Raw genomic sequence first — 17,357 nt, 5'->3', positions numbered from 1 at the left:
AAGGAACTAATACCTTTGACTCGAGCCTTTCACTTGAGCTTGAAGTTGAAGTTTCTTCTTGGATCAAGTTGAATGGCAAGACATTGGTGAAGTCTTCAAGTAGCTCCCCCATACACAATGTGGGAAGCTTTGCTTTGTATTTATCTTCATGTGTCCATCATGTGATCATCCACAAGCTTCAAGCATGTAATCCTTCAGGATAGTTATCTTGAACTTGCCCTTGTCAACCATGATCATCAACACTTGATGTCATCCTCTCATAGACACTTGAAATATCTCTCTCGATGCGAGCCCATGAGAATCTCCTCTCAAAAACATAGGCAACACATAGTATGGGTTAGTACGCAAAGCGCAATTGACAAATTCTGACCATACCACAAGATCTCACGTGGCACATGATTTGCGCTTGTGTGTTGACCATCTTTGAATTCAATCTTCGATCTTCATCTTGGTCAACCTTAATCTTTGCTCCATGATTAATCTTGATGCACAACTACATGTATATGGCATTCATTCCGAATCCATTCAATATCCTTCTTGCATCACCCATGGAACAAACCTTCCTATATAACTTGATGTCATTGTTTCTTCATAGGAATTGTCATTCATTATCAAGTCTCAATGCATATATAGATGTTGATGGATTTCATCCACCAATTCATCCAATATTCTTCATGCATTGCAAATGGAACTTTCCTTCAAATGTATATCTCAGTGCAAACATTTGTCCATTAGGATTGTCATTTAATTACCAAAACCACACATGGGGACTACATGTACTTTCAATCTCTCCCATTTTGGTAATTGATGACAATCTCAACAAGAGGGTTTATATAATGAATTTTTAAACAAGCATGAAATTTATCCAAGGATAAATTGTATACTTGGGATGGTTGTAGTATCATCAATACACTGCACAAGCATTTGATGATAGTACACCCATAGTATATAGAGCAAACTCCCCCATAATATATGAATTTGTGAATGAACTTTGAATGTCATTGCATATATTGGTTGACATAAACTAGGAGAAGATTTCTCTATATAAAAGACTCATCCATGCAATAAGAATATATAACAAGGGTAGATATGCATGAGTGACAACAAGAACTAGAAAAGATATTTATCTTAAACCCTCTAAACTTCTCCCCCATTGGCAACAAATGCCAAAATGGAAGACAAAACATCTAGCAGACCAATATAGTATGAGTTCCTCCTTGATGTGTGCATATAACAAAATGTGAGTGAAAGCAAATGCACATATTCAATGATGAACAATTAAAGGAGCTCGAAATCTATAGAATGCAACCAGATACGAAGATATGAACTTTTTCATGTATAAAAATTTCTAAGTGGCCTATAATAATCATGATATGTATCCACAAAGAAACTCGTATACACAAAAAGAAAGGTTGCAATTGATAAGAACATGATATCCACAAGTGAATCCACTATTATACAACTTGAGCCTAGTCATAATAGCAAGGCACATGGCACAAAGCACATGGAACAAATTGATCTCATTTGCATAACACAAAGTGAAGCAAGCAATCAAAAGATCCGATGAGCCAAAAGAATAAAAGAATATTACAATTTGGGTAAAGGAGTGTTCTAAGGAAAATAGAGAAGCTCCCCATGATTTGTGCACAATTGATTTTTTTATTTGGATACAAGTGCACAAAATAGGATCATCACTCCCCCAAAATCAATAGGAACACACAACAATTGCAAGCAAACATAGATAAGAAAAGAAGCCTAGCATTTGCAACAAACATATGGTTGAGCAACATGTACATGAGGCAACCTAAGAATAGGCACAACCAAAATGATGTGTGTGAGACACGTCAAAGCACTTGAGAAGACTAGTATAAGGATGAGAATTAAGCATCAACATAGCCTTGAGTAAATGAGATACAAGGTGCAAGACATGTCCTTCCCACACACATGAAGTTAAGAAGGTCACACACACATCAAGAAAATGGGTTCACAAGCTCACTAATAGCAAACTAAAAATCAAAGCTTGTGACAGCCCATGATGAAGATAGGAAATAATAGGCTTGTCAAGACAAGCATGAGGACAACAATCTTCACCAAACATGAGTGCACTAAGATGGAAAGAGGTAAGACATGCACTCATTCAACAAATGCTTCCATGGAGCCACCAAAAAGATATAAAAAGTGAATGAAATGGTGGACATGAAAGAATAGGGATATCAACTAGAGATGTAACTTCTCTCACGTGTATAAGATACTAGGTAGATGATATCCACAAAGAAGGATGTACACATAAAATAGTTACAAAAGGAAGGAATAAGATATCAAAATGGGAGTCATAAAATATACCAATGAGATCTTTGCTTGAAAGCATGGCACATGGCTTAATATAATCTTATTGTATATTAATGAACTCCAAACACACAAGCATCAAAGACATCACAACTAGCAACAAGAGATCATTGTTGGGATGCTTTGAGAAAGGAAACAAGTATCACAGGAACGAGTTAAGAAATTCATGCCATGATGGAACCTACACAAGGTTGACCTCATTTCTATATATATGCATGAAGTAAATACTTGTTACCGAGATAGCATTGGTATGAAGTTGTAGATCAATAAAATGTCCAAGCTTGGCTCTAATTTCCTCATAGTGCCACCACCTTCATGAATAAGCCAAGCACCCAATGCTTCTCAAATGTACCTAAAACATTTTAAGTACAATATGGTCCCCAAACTTATTGGGTCCGACGTAGTTAGCATAACTACAACACATAGGGTAAAACCACTTAAATATGTGCCTATTGATATGAATTTGAATTTCATGCACATCATAGCTATTAAGAATTTGATGGATTTACCATATATATATTGGATCAAATAAGGCAAACAAGGCAGGTGAATTTACACATAGTATATATGCATGCATAAGCCTACCAAAATCCAGGGAGATACAAATTGGACAAATGACCACATAACTGTTAATACTTCCAATAACAACACTAGTCATTCATGTTGTCCAAAATGAATCAAAGTGACAAATCAACATATGATAGCACACAAAGTTCAACATATGTACCAAGAAAAAAAACAATGAACATATAAGATATGCATTGCACACATACTCATAGGAATATCCCACTCAAGTAGATATAGGACACTATAAACAATGAGATAACAAACTCTCATATAGAGCAATAAGATGAATTCGAACAAAATGGTATTTCGGGTTATCATTGGGTGTAGAAACCAAATAAGTACATGATCATCTATACTAACACAAGCATAACATGAGAGTTTAGGAATAACCACAATGCTTGGATAGCATAATATTAACATTCCGACTAGATAGATAATCATGAAAAGCAATAATTGGAATAGCTTTAATCAAATGATTTTCCAAATATGGTTTTAAAGATAACCATGGGCAAAACCGCACAAGAAAGCCATACGTAAACACGACATTGCATGCCACGGAGATATAAGATAATCTCAAATATAAATTCTAGGTGGCATCCCTCAATTGTTCATATTAACAAGGATTGTGATATGCACAAAGCATATCACTCCCCCATAATATGATGATCCATGTATTATCCACAAGAAGCAAATGAAACCCAACTAAGGATAATTAATGGATGAGAATTTGAGTTTCAAATGAGCTTTACATACCACATAGTACCTTGATAATATTGCACTAACAATACTAGGTGGTATCCCACATACATACACCTTTAAGGTTTGTGATATCCGTAAAACATAGCACTCCCCCATAATGTGATGATCCAGCCAAGGAAGATTCAACTAATGAAGCAATAAAGGCTTGAAACCACACACGCACAAATATATGAAGTGCATTGTGACCTACACATGCTAGATAACACAAATCAAGCATACTAGGAAGCACAACTATAAAAGCACATGCTAGGTACAAAACCTAAACATGCAAGGGACACAGTAACTTTCAATGTAAACAATGCAAGTACAAGTTACCGCAAAGAGGAGCATTGGATTGATAGATATGACGATAATCCACTTGACTTGGCATTAACCATAACATATGGTGAAAATAGTTTTTCTTCATGAAGTATCCAAGTCTCCAATGCCCTCCACACACCTATTGATCAAGTTTGAGCTTGATGGTCCCCAACCAAGTTGGGTCCTAAGAAGTTAGTAACAATAGGCTTGGCAACCCAAATGGTCTTGTCCACTTTCAAACTTCTCTGGGAACCCACAAACTTGGCAAACACATTGCCAACAATATCCTTCTTTAGCGAATAATGATTATTTACTATAGGAGGCTTATATATGTTACCGTTGGAACAAGATGAAGCTATGTGTCCCTTCTTACGGCAAATATAGCAACATGTGCTCCCCTTTCTCTTCTTCTTTACCTTTTCAACTTGGAGAGCATTATCCTGGTTAGGCATGGGAAGAGGCCTTTCATTATCTTGATATTGAACTTGAGGCCACTTCCCTTGATGATTCACACTTGAAGCCTTCTTCTTCAATGGACAAGATCTCACATGGTGGCCAACATTCTTGCACTTGAAGCAAATAATGTTGGCCGAATTCTTGACTTGATCTCGTCCCTTCTTCTTGTTCTTGGAGTTCTTCTTGTTGGAGATGAAATCAAGTCCAATTTTGTCTTGAGGGTCCTTTTGCACACTCAAGATATTATCACAATATTTTTCCAAGTCTTTCTTCAAACTGGTGACTTGGGCCTTGAGCTCTTTATTTTCCTCTACAAGGTTAGTATTAACAAAAGAACTAGAGGAAGTAGAAACTTCATTGTTAGAGCAACAAGGCATGGTGAGCAATTCATCACAAGATGTACCAATATCATGTAGAGAGGAATTGCAAGGACTAGCACATGGCAATAAGGCATTTCGAGTAGAAGATGTGCTAATATCCACATGAGACTCACACGATTTTACCTTGGTCCACATAACCTCATGAGCTAACTTTAGCCCATCATGAGAGATTATAAGATCCTCATGAGTGCCCGAGAGCTTTTAATAACTTTCTTCCAATTTCCCATAGTTGCTAGTTAGCAAATCAAGTTGAGTCCTTAGGTCAACATTTTCTTTTAATATCGATGCTTCACACAAGATAGAGTTAGTAGCACAAGCATCATTATCAATATGAGAGGAGCATGTAGAAGCTAGAGACTCCGCATGAGTAGCTTGAAGTTCCTCATGAGACTTAGAGAGTTTGATGAGCTCTCCTTTGACCTTCTTGTAGTCAAGGTAAAGGGGATCAAAATCCTCTTTAAGTTTACAATGCGTAACTTCAATCTCTTCTTTTAAAGACCTCAAGTCACTAAGACATTGATGAGCCATAGCAAGTTCATGTTCAAGTTGTTCACTTTTTGCTTGCTCGTAAAGAAATAAGTCATTACGTTTTTGAAAGCAAGCAAGAACATCTTGGAACCTTTTATAAGTGTTATTTTTAGCTCTACGAAGAGTTTTCCCAATCTCATAGAGATTTTGAGTCAAGACTTCATCATCTTCCTCATTACAACTATCATCATTGTCACTAAGAGAAGATGATACCTCGTCATTACCTCTTGCCATGAGGCACATGTGAACGCAAGGGGTTGATGATGATTCTTTTGGAGAAGAGGGTTCTTTATCAACCAAGCATGCCTCATTTTTCTTGATTTCCTCTACATGGTTAGTTTCACAAATAGAACTAGAGGGAATCATGATATTTCTATCATGGCAAAATGGGAGATCAAGCATATCATCACAAATGAGCTTAACACCATCATCACAAGATATTTCTTCACTCACCATGTCATTACCTTGTGGCATGCCACATGTTGGTGAAGTGCAAGATATTGAAGTGTGCAAGTAATCGGAGGTGGAAGTAATAGAGAGCTCTTCATGATTTAAAAATGTGGAGAACTCCTCCATCAACTCCCCAAATAGAATATTATCTTCATCAAGATTAGACCCACCATATATATCTTCAAGTTTGGTCCAAGTCTCATGAGCCGACTTGCAAGTCGTGACTGCCTTAAACACTTCAAAGGTTAAAGCTTGATGAATGACAAGAGAAGTACCACAATCAAGATACATATCCTCAATAGATGGAGAATGTCCATCCTTAGCAATAGAAATTCCTATAAGAACAATTCGCAAAGCATTTGGACCCATGGCCCGAAAGTGACAAAGCATGAGAATTCTCCATAGGTGATAATTTGTGCCATCCAAATCAAAAGTGTTTTTGTGCACTAGTTCACTAGTCGACATCGTTACTCTCTAGGCGGTGAAGCCTAATAAGGAGAGACCGGGCTTTGATACCAATTGAAAGGACCACGATGTCGCCTAGAGGGGGGTGAATAGGCGTTTTAAAATCTTTTACAGATTTGGCTATATCCTAATGCGGAAATAAACTAAGCGGATACTTTTCAAGCACAAATCCTAAATATACTAGGCTCACTAAGTGCACCAACAACTTAGCATAAACAAGATGAGAACAACAGGATATGAGTAAGCACAAGTAAGTCACACAAACTTACTCAGTGTATATCACGAGGTATGGAAATGAATAATACACACAACCACAAGTAAGCAATACAAGCTTACACAAATTGTATCACAATATATGGAATTTAATGATACAAGCAAACTCAAGTAAGTTACACAAACTTACTTGAGCAATATCACAATATATGGAAGTTTATAACACAAGTTAGCAATTCACACTAATCACAATGTATATCAATAGTAGCAAGTACGAATTGCGGAATATGAAGTGTAGGCCTAAATAATCTCTACAAGGAAATGGCCAACACAATATAATCAACCACCACAATATAATGAGGACAACAAGATATAGTGAATGCACGGTCAAATGACCAAAGTAAACCACAAGTAAGGAGTTAGGGTTAGGGATAACCAAAGTCACGGAGACGAGGATGTATCCCGATGTTCACTTCCTTGGAGGGAAGCTAGTCACCGTTAGAGAGGTGGATGTTACCACGAAGGCACACCAACGCCACGAAGGCTCACCCTATTCTCCTTGAGATATCACCACGAAGGCAATTCTCAACCACTAGTGGTAGACCTTGAGGCGGCCTCCAAACCTTCACAAACTTTCCGGGGGACAAATCACAAGTTGATTCCTCACCGGAGCACTCCTACCGCCTAGGAGTCTCCAACCTCCAAGAGTAACAAGATCAAGGGGGAAATGCTCAAGACTTGCTCAAATCACGAATTGCTTTGGTCACAAGAGGGAGAGGGAGAGGATCTATCTTTTGATTGGAACAACTCTCAAGAACACTCACTAATCTCTCCAGGATCTAAGATTTGGTGTAGGAGAAGTGAGAGGGAGCCACTTGTGTTCTTGGGACGATTTGGGATGAAGTGCTCAACCCTCCCCCGGAGTGGGCGAAGGATATTTATACCCCCAAAGAAAATAGAGCCGTTTCCCGCAGTTGTTGACCTGCCCGGATGATCTGGACGCATACCCGGATGATCCGGGAAGGTCAACATACAATGTGGTGAAGTAGATACCCAGATGTCCGGGGACATAGCCGGATGATCCGGGCAATTCCCGGATGATCCGGGTGGGTAGCCGGATGATCCGGCTAGCGGAATAAGCTTCTGTGATGAATTTTACGAATAACCCGGATGATCCGGGCAGGAACCCGGATGATCCGGGCAAAGCCCGGATGATATGGGAGAGGACCCGGATGATCCGGCCAAACCAAACTGCTGCAGCCTAGAAACTGAAACAGGCACAACTTTTACATCCGGACTCCAATTTTGATGATCTTGGGCTCGTTTTGAAGCTATGAAAAAAACCCAGGTCCTCACATAGAGAACCACCCAAGATGAACCAAAATGGAGGATGCAAAATATGCAAAGGTTTTATCATGTATTTGGGTAACCTATTTGGCTTTGGATTTTCTTTGGTATATAGGATATGAGTGGAATTGTGTAGAGAAGATGTTGACTTGAGCAAATCTATCACGAACCCCTTTGATCCCCTCTTAATAGTGCGGGATCCCTATAACTCAAGAACCATAAAAGGTCTACACTACATAGCTATCAATAATCCATTCTTGAGTGTATGTGTTCTTTCGGTGTTCATCACTCCACAACACTAACGTCGAAGGAACTAATACCTTTGACTCGAGCCTTTCACTTGAGCTTGAAGTTGAAGTTTCTTCTTGGATCAAGTTGAATGGCAAGACATTGGTGAAGTCTTCAAGTAGCTCCCCCATACACAATGTGGGAAGCTTTGCTTTGTATTTATCTTCATGTGTCCATCATGTGATCATCCACAAGCTTCAAGCATGTAATCCTTCGGGATAGTTATCTTGAACTTGCCCTTGTCAACCATGATCATCAACACTTGATGTCATCCTCTCATAGACACTTGAAATATCTCTCTCGATGCGAGCCCATGAGAATCTCCTCTCAAAAACATAGGCAACACATAGTATGGGTTAGTACACAAAGCGCAATTGACAAATTCTGACCATACCACAAGATCTCACGTGGCACATGATTTGCGCTTGTGTGTTGACCATCTTTGAATTCAATCTTCGATCTTCATCTTGGTCAACCTTAATCTTTGCTCCATGATTAATCTTGATGCACAACTACATGTATATGGCATTCATTCCGAATCCATTCAATATCCTTCTTGCATCACCCATGGAACAAACCTTCCTATATAACTTGATGTCATTGTTTCTTCATAGGAATTGTCATTCATTATCAAGTCTCAATGCATATATAGATGTTGATGGATTTCATCCACCAATTCATCCAATATTCTTCATGCATTGCAAATGGAACTTTCCTTCAAATGTATATCTCAATGCAAACATTTGTCCATTAGGATTGTCATTTAATTACCAAAACCACACATGGGGACTACATGTACTTTCAAGCTTCCTCACTCATCCCTCCCGACTAGCTCTTCCTTATGTTGGAGGTGATGAGGAGATTCCCACCTTTGGTTTCTGGTGCAAGAACCACCAAACGCGACACAAAACTTTTGTTATACATGATTAGTATATATCATTTTACAGTTGGTGATGTAGTAAGGTTTCTCATGTTGCCTGGTTGGTGGTGGGTGCAGTGGATTTTTTTTTCTGATAGACACTCATGTTTTACTACCGATGCAATCATGTAGCTGACGGTAGGCGTTTATAGGCAATACGTGTCTCACAAGTGGATTTTGCAACAAACTCTAGTGTTCTTGCCAGAGGCTCCCGTGTTCGCAACTTCGCATTGTAAACTATATGGGAGGGACTAAGGGAGGGTGTTGATGAACATGATTCTGTTTTAGTATAATGTTCTTCCTAAAATGGGAGCAAGTGCCTAGCCGCCTCCTCCTCCCAACCCTAGCCGCCTCCTCCTCCCAACGCTAGCCGCCCCTCCTCCTTACCCCCTTCCCTCCTCCCTCCCTCGCCGCAGCCTGAGGCAGCCGCCGGGCAAGCCCGGGGCACCAAGGATGGTGGCGGTGGGGCCTTGGTTGCGCTGCTCCTGTGTGGGGTACCCCGGATCTGGAGCGGTGGCTCCATTGGCAAGGCACGGCCGGCTAACAGCCGTGCGGGTGGTGGATCCAGTGTCCCAGCCGCGCGGGCGGCGGGATCGGGTGGTCGTTGGCTGCTGGCGGCGGCTTCTACGGCGGTCATTGTGCGCGATCTGGCGCCTCCCTTCCTCCCCTGTTCGGCGTGCGGGCAGCCTGGTCGGGCTGCGGTTGCTCTTGGTCACCGATTCTGTACAGGAGGGGCTGCTGGTGGCGGAGATCTAGTTCGGGCGAAATCCCTGGCCGGCCATGATCGGCCGCGCCAACGGCGACACCTGAGGGTGTTGTTTCCCTCCTTGGAGGCGTCGGTATGGATTGATCTCCTCACTTCACCTTCCCCCAGGTCTCCCGGGCGAAAGCCCCAACTCTGTTGGGCGGCGGCGGCACTCACGACGCCATTCCCTTCTTGAAGGCGCCGCTTTGGGAACCTTTGGGGTTGGGTGGCGCTTGTGGGTGGTGGGCGACGGCGGTGGTTCGGCCCTTTCCTGGCATGGATTTACGTCTGTTGCTTGGAGATGGACTCGCGTAGGTGGAGGTCGTCGGCTGGCGCCGTGGTGGCGTCAATGGCGGAGGACCTGCCAAGGCTCGCGTAGGTGGAGGTCGTCTTTTGGCGTCGTGGTGGCGTCGATGGCGGAGGACCTGCCAAGTTTGTCACCTCAATCTGCTCTGAAGATGGATCAGTGGAAGATGGCGGCGACAACACATGTGAGTGCGTCAGATCGGTTTGAGCCCCGGACCCGACAGATGGCTCGGTCGGGGCCTCCGGCTTTAGATGTTAGGCTTAGGTGAGAGGTATGAGTATGTTGCCGAGCTTGCATCCCTTCATCATTTGGATAGGAGTAGCGGTAGATTCTGCCAAGAAGGCGGATTCAGGCATATTGTTGTTATACTTTATAAGGTCCTCGAGAATAATCAATAAAATGGCCGTATGCATTGCCCAGATACAGAGGACAGGGTCATCCTCCTTTTCAAAAAAAATGGGAGCAAGAACACAAAATATATGTGTAGTCAGAATGAGCTTTTCAACTTATCTCCATTTATGAGATTCTAACGTCGTCTTAGCTTCTGTGTCTCTTGTGGGTGTCCACTGTGCCTTGTACACTCCAATCCCCATGCTTTGAAGCTTTCTTATCTTGTCCCAATTACATGCCAATACCGTAATCAATAATTTACAGTCATATGGCTATGCATTTCTGTCACGGTAAGGGAAAATAATGCCGAATTTTAGACATCAGATATGTTGGATGTTAAACATATATTATTGCATCAAAATGTTTTTGAATAGACATGTTATTGAAAATGGGGCACTGGTGCATCAACCAAACATTGGCGTCTCTAGAAACATGTGTTGTCGCTTTATTATGTTGCTTTTGAGAAGATGTATTTTCTTTTCATTTTAGTCTGGTGAAATAATTGTGTTGGTGTCTAGATAGTAGATGCTGGTGCATTCCGATTTTCAATTTTTGGTATAGTGAGGTGGATCTTTCATGGAAGTGCCCAGTGGTGGTTGGTTCATGTCACATTTCTAGCTACACATGTAGTGGTGTTCTTACTGTAGATGTGACAATGCCAATGATTTTAGCAAATTAGCAATATATATCTCTGTAGTTCCTTAATTTCTATATTTTGCAGGCAGAAATGAATGACCGATAATTGTGCAGGCAGCAGGTTGATCTGTTTGTGGTTGTATTAGCACAAAATACCAGCTATTGTATAGGGACGTGCTCTTTCTGTTCATCTATTTTGCTTGGTCAACCATTTATTTCAATCCTACAATACAAACTAATTTTGTATGTTCAGCACCGAATCATGTTGTATTGATATAGAAGTAACCTCAAGTTACTAAACATGGCCTCTTGATTAATGAAATTACATACACTCTATTTGTAATGTACCTGTAATGATTAGGAGTATGAACAAAATTACGAGTGTCTACAAAAAGCAGTGTTAGTCCTGAGGGTTGAACCCCATTGTGTGAGAGTGTACAATTACGATACCACTACATCATATTTAAATGGGCTAGAAGATTAAAGATAAAATTAATTGTATTATGAAAATGAACATGTCAATGAGGACTTGTGATTGGTAGCATGGAGGAACATTAGCAGGAAGCATGTAAACTGATAACATTGAAATTCCCAACAGGAGCAAGATAAGAACATATGTAGATTCGGGTTTGCATTTGGGTGAAGGTAGATGACTGTGTAACATAAAGATAGTGGCACTTTGTTGGACTGATATAGTTTGTTTTTTCATCTGGTTAATTTCTTTGAAACGCGCCCCTTAGGGCCTGATTCATTAAAAACGGTCGGAAAGAGTTGTCCGATTAATTAACGAAAACCCACGCGAAAACCGTTCCAACAGGCCCATAAGAAGGCACTCGGCCCACCTGGCACCCCCAAGACCCACACACACCGTCGAGGTTGCCTGCATTGTCCTCGTCATCATCTCTCCCTGAGCAAGCGACTCCGACTTCGTCGCTGACGACCTGTCAAGACCCCTCCGAATGAATGCTAATACGGGAACCCTACCGTCCGAGGCCAAATAATCGACCACACGCGTCGAGGACGAGGCAGCTCCAACTTTAATGACGAGCCTCACAGGAGAAAAGGAGCACGCCTTGACCCACAGCTTCTGATCTGCCCATCAGTTCGCATCGTTGTCGTAGTGTCGCTCCGCAACACCGCAACTCCGACTTCAAGCTCAGGAACATACTACACAGTCGACAACGAAGGCAAGCCATGACCCTGCTCATCTTGCAACCATCATCGTCTCCACACAAGTCACAATGCCATATCCGCATTGGTAGTTGCGTGCACGTCCAACTTCAAGGAAGAGCAAGAGGGATCACGGCCTTCAAATCGGCTCCCTCAAGAGGGAAAGCAATGTTGCAAACGCTGCTGCCGCTCGATCCTATAGCAGGATCTTGGCTTTCACCCAAAGTGATCGATCTAGGAAAGAGGATGCGTGGAACTCCTCGGTAGCGACTCCAAGAATGACGACGACACCCACAGCCGCCACCGGTGAGACTTTTGCCTAGAGCAGCACAGCCTCACTCCAACGCAGTTGGTGACGTCAGCCAACACCTCCATCGCCCGAACTTCCAGTAACCCGCACACCCCTGCATAGCGACCACCGTCACCAAACAGGAACCACCAGCACACCTCGCTACCGACAAAGCCATCCAGCAGCACCGGCGGCGAGCCGGATTTGGCCACCAACCATACCTGGCAACCCTTCCTCGGTCAATCACAAGAGGCGCACAACCCCTAGCCAACGACCTGCATGCAGGCAACGCATCGCTTGTGAGCAGTGGTGGGAGGGCCGCCACCCCAACCCAACCATGTCATCCGAAGCTGAGCCGTGAAGCAGAGCTGCTGCGTTAGACCGCTGGGAGCCAGAGGCGCTGTCCCTCGAGGAGCAAATGGAGCCAGAGAACCACCGGATAAGTCACCCACCGGATCCGTGGTCCTGGCCACCACTGGTGGAAAAACAGGCTTCCGTCCAGCCCCATAAGTCGCGAAGCTGTAGGAACCGCGACTAATGGGACCTTTAGTCGCGGTTCTGGAGGTGAACCGCGACCAAAGGCCTGGGCCCAGGGCGCTCGGTGGCCAGCTGGCGCACGTGAGGGTCTTTAGTCGCGGTTGGCCAGGACAACCGCGACTAAAGGCCTTCGGGCACCTTTAGTCACGGTTTGCCAGGCCAACCGCAACTAAAGCCCCTCCCCTATATATACCCATCCAGCAGCCAACACTTAGCCATTTGGAGCCATTCTCTTCACAAGTGGGTGTAGGTTTGCTTTTGGTTCCTCTTATGCACATAAGGTGTTTGATGAAATGCCCCAAGAGCATGAAACAAACATGACATGAAGTGTTGGAGCCACACTCCTCGATCGCGGTTAGCAACTTGATGAACCTTTGATTTGTCATTGATAAAATATGCATGTGTGCAGTTCATTGTTTAATTTATATTGTTTGTAGCTAGTTAGTTTAACAAATGCATGATGGTTAATTATATATTTTATATTATAATAATGCAGATGAATCGGCAATGGATGTACGGTAACCGACTCTCCGGCGAGTTCACTACGGGTTTGAAAGATTTCCTCGTAGTGGCTAATGCGAACAAGCAGGGGGGTTTTGTTATCTGTCCATGTGTTATCTGTAAGAATCAGAAGGGTTACTCTTCCTCAAGAGATGTTCACATGCATCTGCTTCGGCACGGTTTCATGCCAAGCTATAATTGTTGGACCAAGCATGGAGAAAGAGGGGTTATAATGGAAGAAGATGAAGAAGGGGATGATTTCATCGATGAAAGCTATCTTGCTCATTTCGGTGATACTTTCATGGAGGATGCTGAAGGTGAAGGGGAAGATGAAGAAGAGGCACGTGATGATCCCGTTGATGATCTTGGTCGGACCATTGCTGATGCACGGAGACGCTGCGAAACTGAAAAGGAGAGGGAGAATTTGGATCGCATGTTAGAGGATCACAGAAAGGCGCTGTACCCCGGATGCGATGATGGTCTAAAAAAGCTGGGCTGCACACTGGATTTGCTGAAATGGAAGGCAGAGGCAGGTGTAGCTGACTCGGCATTTGAAAACTTGCTGAAAATGTTGAAGAATATGTTTCCAAAGGATAACGAGTTGCCCGCCAGTACGTACGAAGCAAAGAAGGTTGTCTGCCCTCTAGGTTTAGAGGTTCTGAAGATACATGCATGCATCAACGACTGCATCCTCTACCGCGGTGAATACGAGAATTTGAATGAATGCCCGGTATGCACTGCATTGCGTTATAAGATCAGAGGCGATGACCCTGGTGACGATGTTGAGGGCCAGAAACCCAGGAAGAGGGTTCCCGCCAAGGTGATGTGGTATGCTCCTATAATACCACGGTTGAAACGTCTGTTCAGGAACAAAGAGCATGCCAAGTTGTTGCGATGGCACAAAGAGGACCGTAAGTCGGACGGGGAGTTGAGACACACCGCAGATGGAACGCAATGGAGAAAGATCGACAGAAGTTCATTATGATGCCAGTGCTCATCCAAGGTCCGAAGCAACCCGGCAACGACATCGATGTGTACCTAAGGCCATTAGTTGATGAACTTTTACAGCTGTGGGGTGGTGTCCGTGTGTGGGATGAGCACAAACAAGAGGAATTTGACCTACGAGCGTTGCTTTTCGTAACCATCAACGATTGGCCTGCTCTTAGTAACCTTTCGGGACTGTCAAATAAGGGATACAATGCATGCACGCACTGCTTACATGAGACTGAAAGTGTACATTTGCCAAATTGTAAGAAGAACGTGTACCTTGGGCATCGTCGATTTCTTCCGAAAATTCATCCAGTAAGAAAGAAGGGCAAGCATTACAACGGCAAGGCAGATCACCGGCCGAAGCCTGCAGAACGCACTGGTGCTGAGGTATTTGATATGGTCAAGGATTTGAAAGTCATCTTTGGAAAGGGTCCTGGCGGACAATCAGTTCCGAAGGGAGCTGACGGGCACGCAGCCATGTGGAAGAAGAAATCTATATTCTGGGAGCTAGAATATTGGAAAGTCCTAGATGTCCGCTCTGCAATCGACGTGATGCACGTTACGAAGAATATTTGCGTGAACCTCCTAAGCTTCTTGGGCGTGTATGGGAAGACAAATGATACAAAGGAAGCACGGCAGGACCAGCAACGTTTGAAAGACCCTGATGACTGGCATCCGGAATGGTTTCAAGGTCGTGCCAGCTACGCTCTAACCAAAGAAGAGAAGGTCATCTTTTTTGAATGCCTGAGCAGTATGAAGGTCCCGTCTGGATTCTCATCCAATATAAAGGGAATAATAAACATGGCGGAGAAAAAGTTCCAAAACCTGAAGTCTCACGACTACCACGTGATTATGACGCAATTGCTTCCGATTGCTTTGAGGGGGCTCCTGCCGGAAAATGTTCGAGTAGCCATTGTGAAGCTATGTGCATTCCTCAATGCAATCTCTCAGAAGGTAATCAATCCAGAAGTTCTACCACGGTTACAGAACGATGTGATCCAATGTCTTGTCAGTTTCGAGTTGGTGTTCCCGCCATCCTTCTTCAATATTATGACGCACCTCCTGGTTCACCTAGTCGAAGAGATTTTCGTTCTCGGTCCTGTATTTCTACACAATATGTTCCCCTTCGAGAGGTTCATGGGAGTATTAAAGAAATATGTTCGTAACCGTGCTAGGCCAGAAGGAAGCATCGCCAAGGGCTATGGAAATGAGGAGGTAATTGAGTTTTGTGTTGACTTTGTTCCTGACCTTAAGTCGATTGGTCTTCCTGGATCGCGGCTCGAGGGGAGACTAAGTGGAAAAGGCACGATCGGAAGGAAATCAACGATATGTATGGACGGCCATTCTCTGACTGAAGCACACCACACTGTACTGACCAATTCCAGCTTGGTGGCTCCGTACTTTGAGAAACACAAGAATATTTTACGCTCGGACAACCCGGGGAAGCCTGAATCCTGGATTAGGAAGGCCCACATGGAGACTTTCGGCAGTTGGTTGAGAAAACATTTAATGAATGACAATGATGTTGTAGATCAGCTGTACATGTTGGCCAAGACACCATCTTCGACTATAACGACTTTCCAAGGGTACGAGATAAATGGGAATACATTTTACACGATCGCCCAAGATAAAAAGAGCACCAACCAAAACAGTGGTGTCCGCTTTGATGCAGCAACCGAGAATGGGCAAAAGGTCACATATTATGGTTACATAGAGGAGATATGGGAACTTGACTATGGACCCTCCTTTAAGGCCCTTTGTTCCGGTGCAAATGGTTCAAGCTAACAGGAGGTGGGGTAAAGGTGGACCAGCAATACGGAATGACAATGGTGGATTTCAACAATCTTGGTTACCTTGACGAACCATTCGTCCTAGCGAAAGATGTCGCTCAGGTTTTCTATGTGAAGGACATGAGTAGCAAACCGAGGAAACGGAAAGATAAGAAAACGATCAGTACATCATGCGATGATCCAAAGCGCCACATTGTTCTTTCAGGGAAAAGAAACATCGTGGGAGTGGAGGACAAGACAGACATGTCAGAAGATTATAATATGTTTGCTGAAATTCCGCCCTTCAAAGTGAACACCGACCCAAGCATTAAGTTAAATGATGAGGATGCTCCATGGATACGGCACAATCGTAAGCAAGCAGGGACACAAGGGAAGAAATGATGTGTAATAATTTATTGTACCAAACTTTGTTAAATGGATCATGTAAGAAATGATGTGTAATAATTTATTGTAAGAATTTTGAATTGAATTAGTTTTATTTTTCTGAATTTTTTGATATATTATTTGTATTTTTAGAATTTTGAATTGAATTAGTTTTATTTTTCTGAATTTTTTGATATATTATTTGTATTTTTAACATTTTGAATTGAATTAGTTTTTTTTTCTGAATTTTTTGATATATTATTTGTATTTTTAACATATTGAATTGAATTAGTTCTATTTTTCTTAATTTTCTGATATATTATTTGTATTTTTAACATATTGAATTGAATTAGTTTTATTTTTCTTAATTTTTTGATATATTATTTGTATTTTTAGAATTTTGAATTGAATTAGTTTTATTTTTCTGAATTTTTTGATATATTATTTGTATTTTTAAGATTTTGAAAAAGAAAAAGTATTTGGAAAATACCTTTAGTCGCGGTTGGCCTGCCCAACCGCGACTAAAGGTGGTTGCGCGCGGGAACGAAAAACCCGCCAAAAAAGTCCTTTAGTCGCGGGTCGCCTCCCCAACCGCGACTAAAGGTTACCCTTTAGTCGCGG

This window comes from Triticum dicoccoides, chromosome 1B, assembly GCF_002162155.2.
Source record: "Triticum dicoccoides isolate Atlit2015 ecotype Zavitan chromosome 1B, WEW_v2.0, whole genome shotgun sequence".
NCBI classification, from domain to species: domain Eukaryota; kingdom Viridiplantae; phylum Streptophyta; class Magnoliopsida; order Poales; family Poaceae; genus Triticum; species Triticum dicoccoides.
This window is presented reverse-complemented; position numbering follows the sequence as displayed.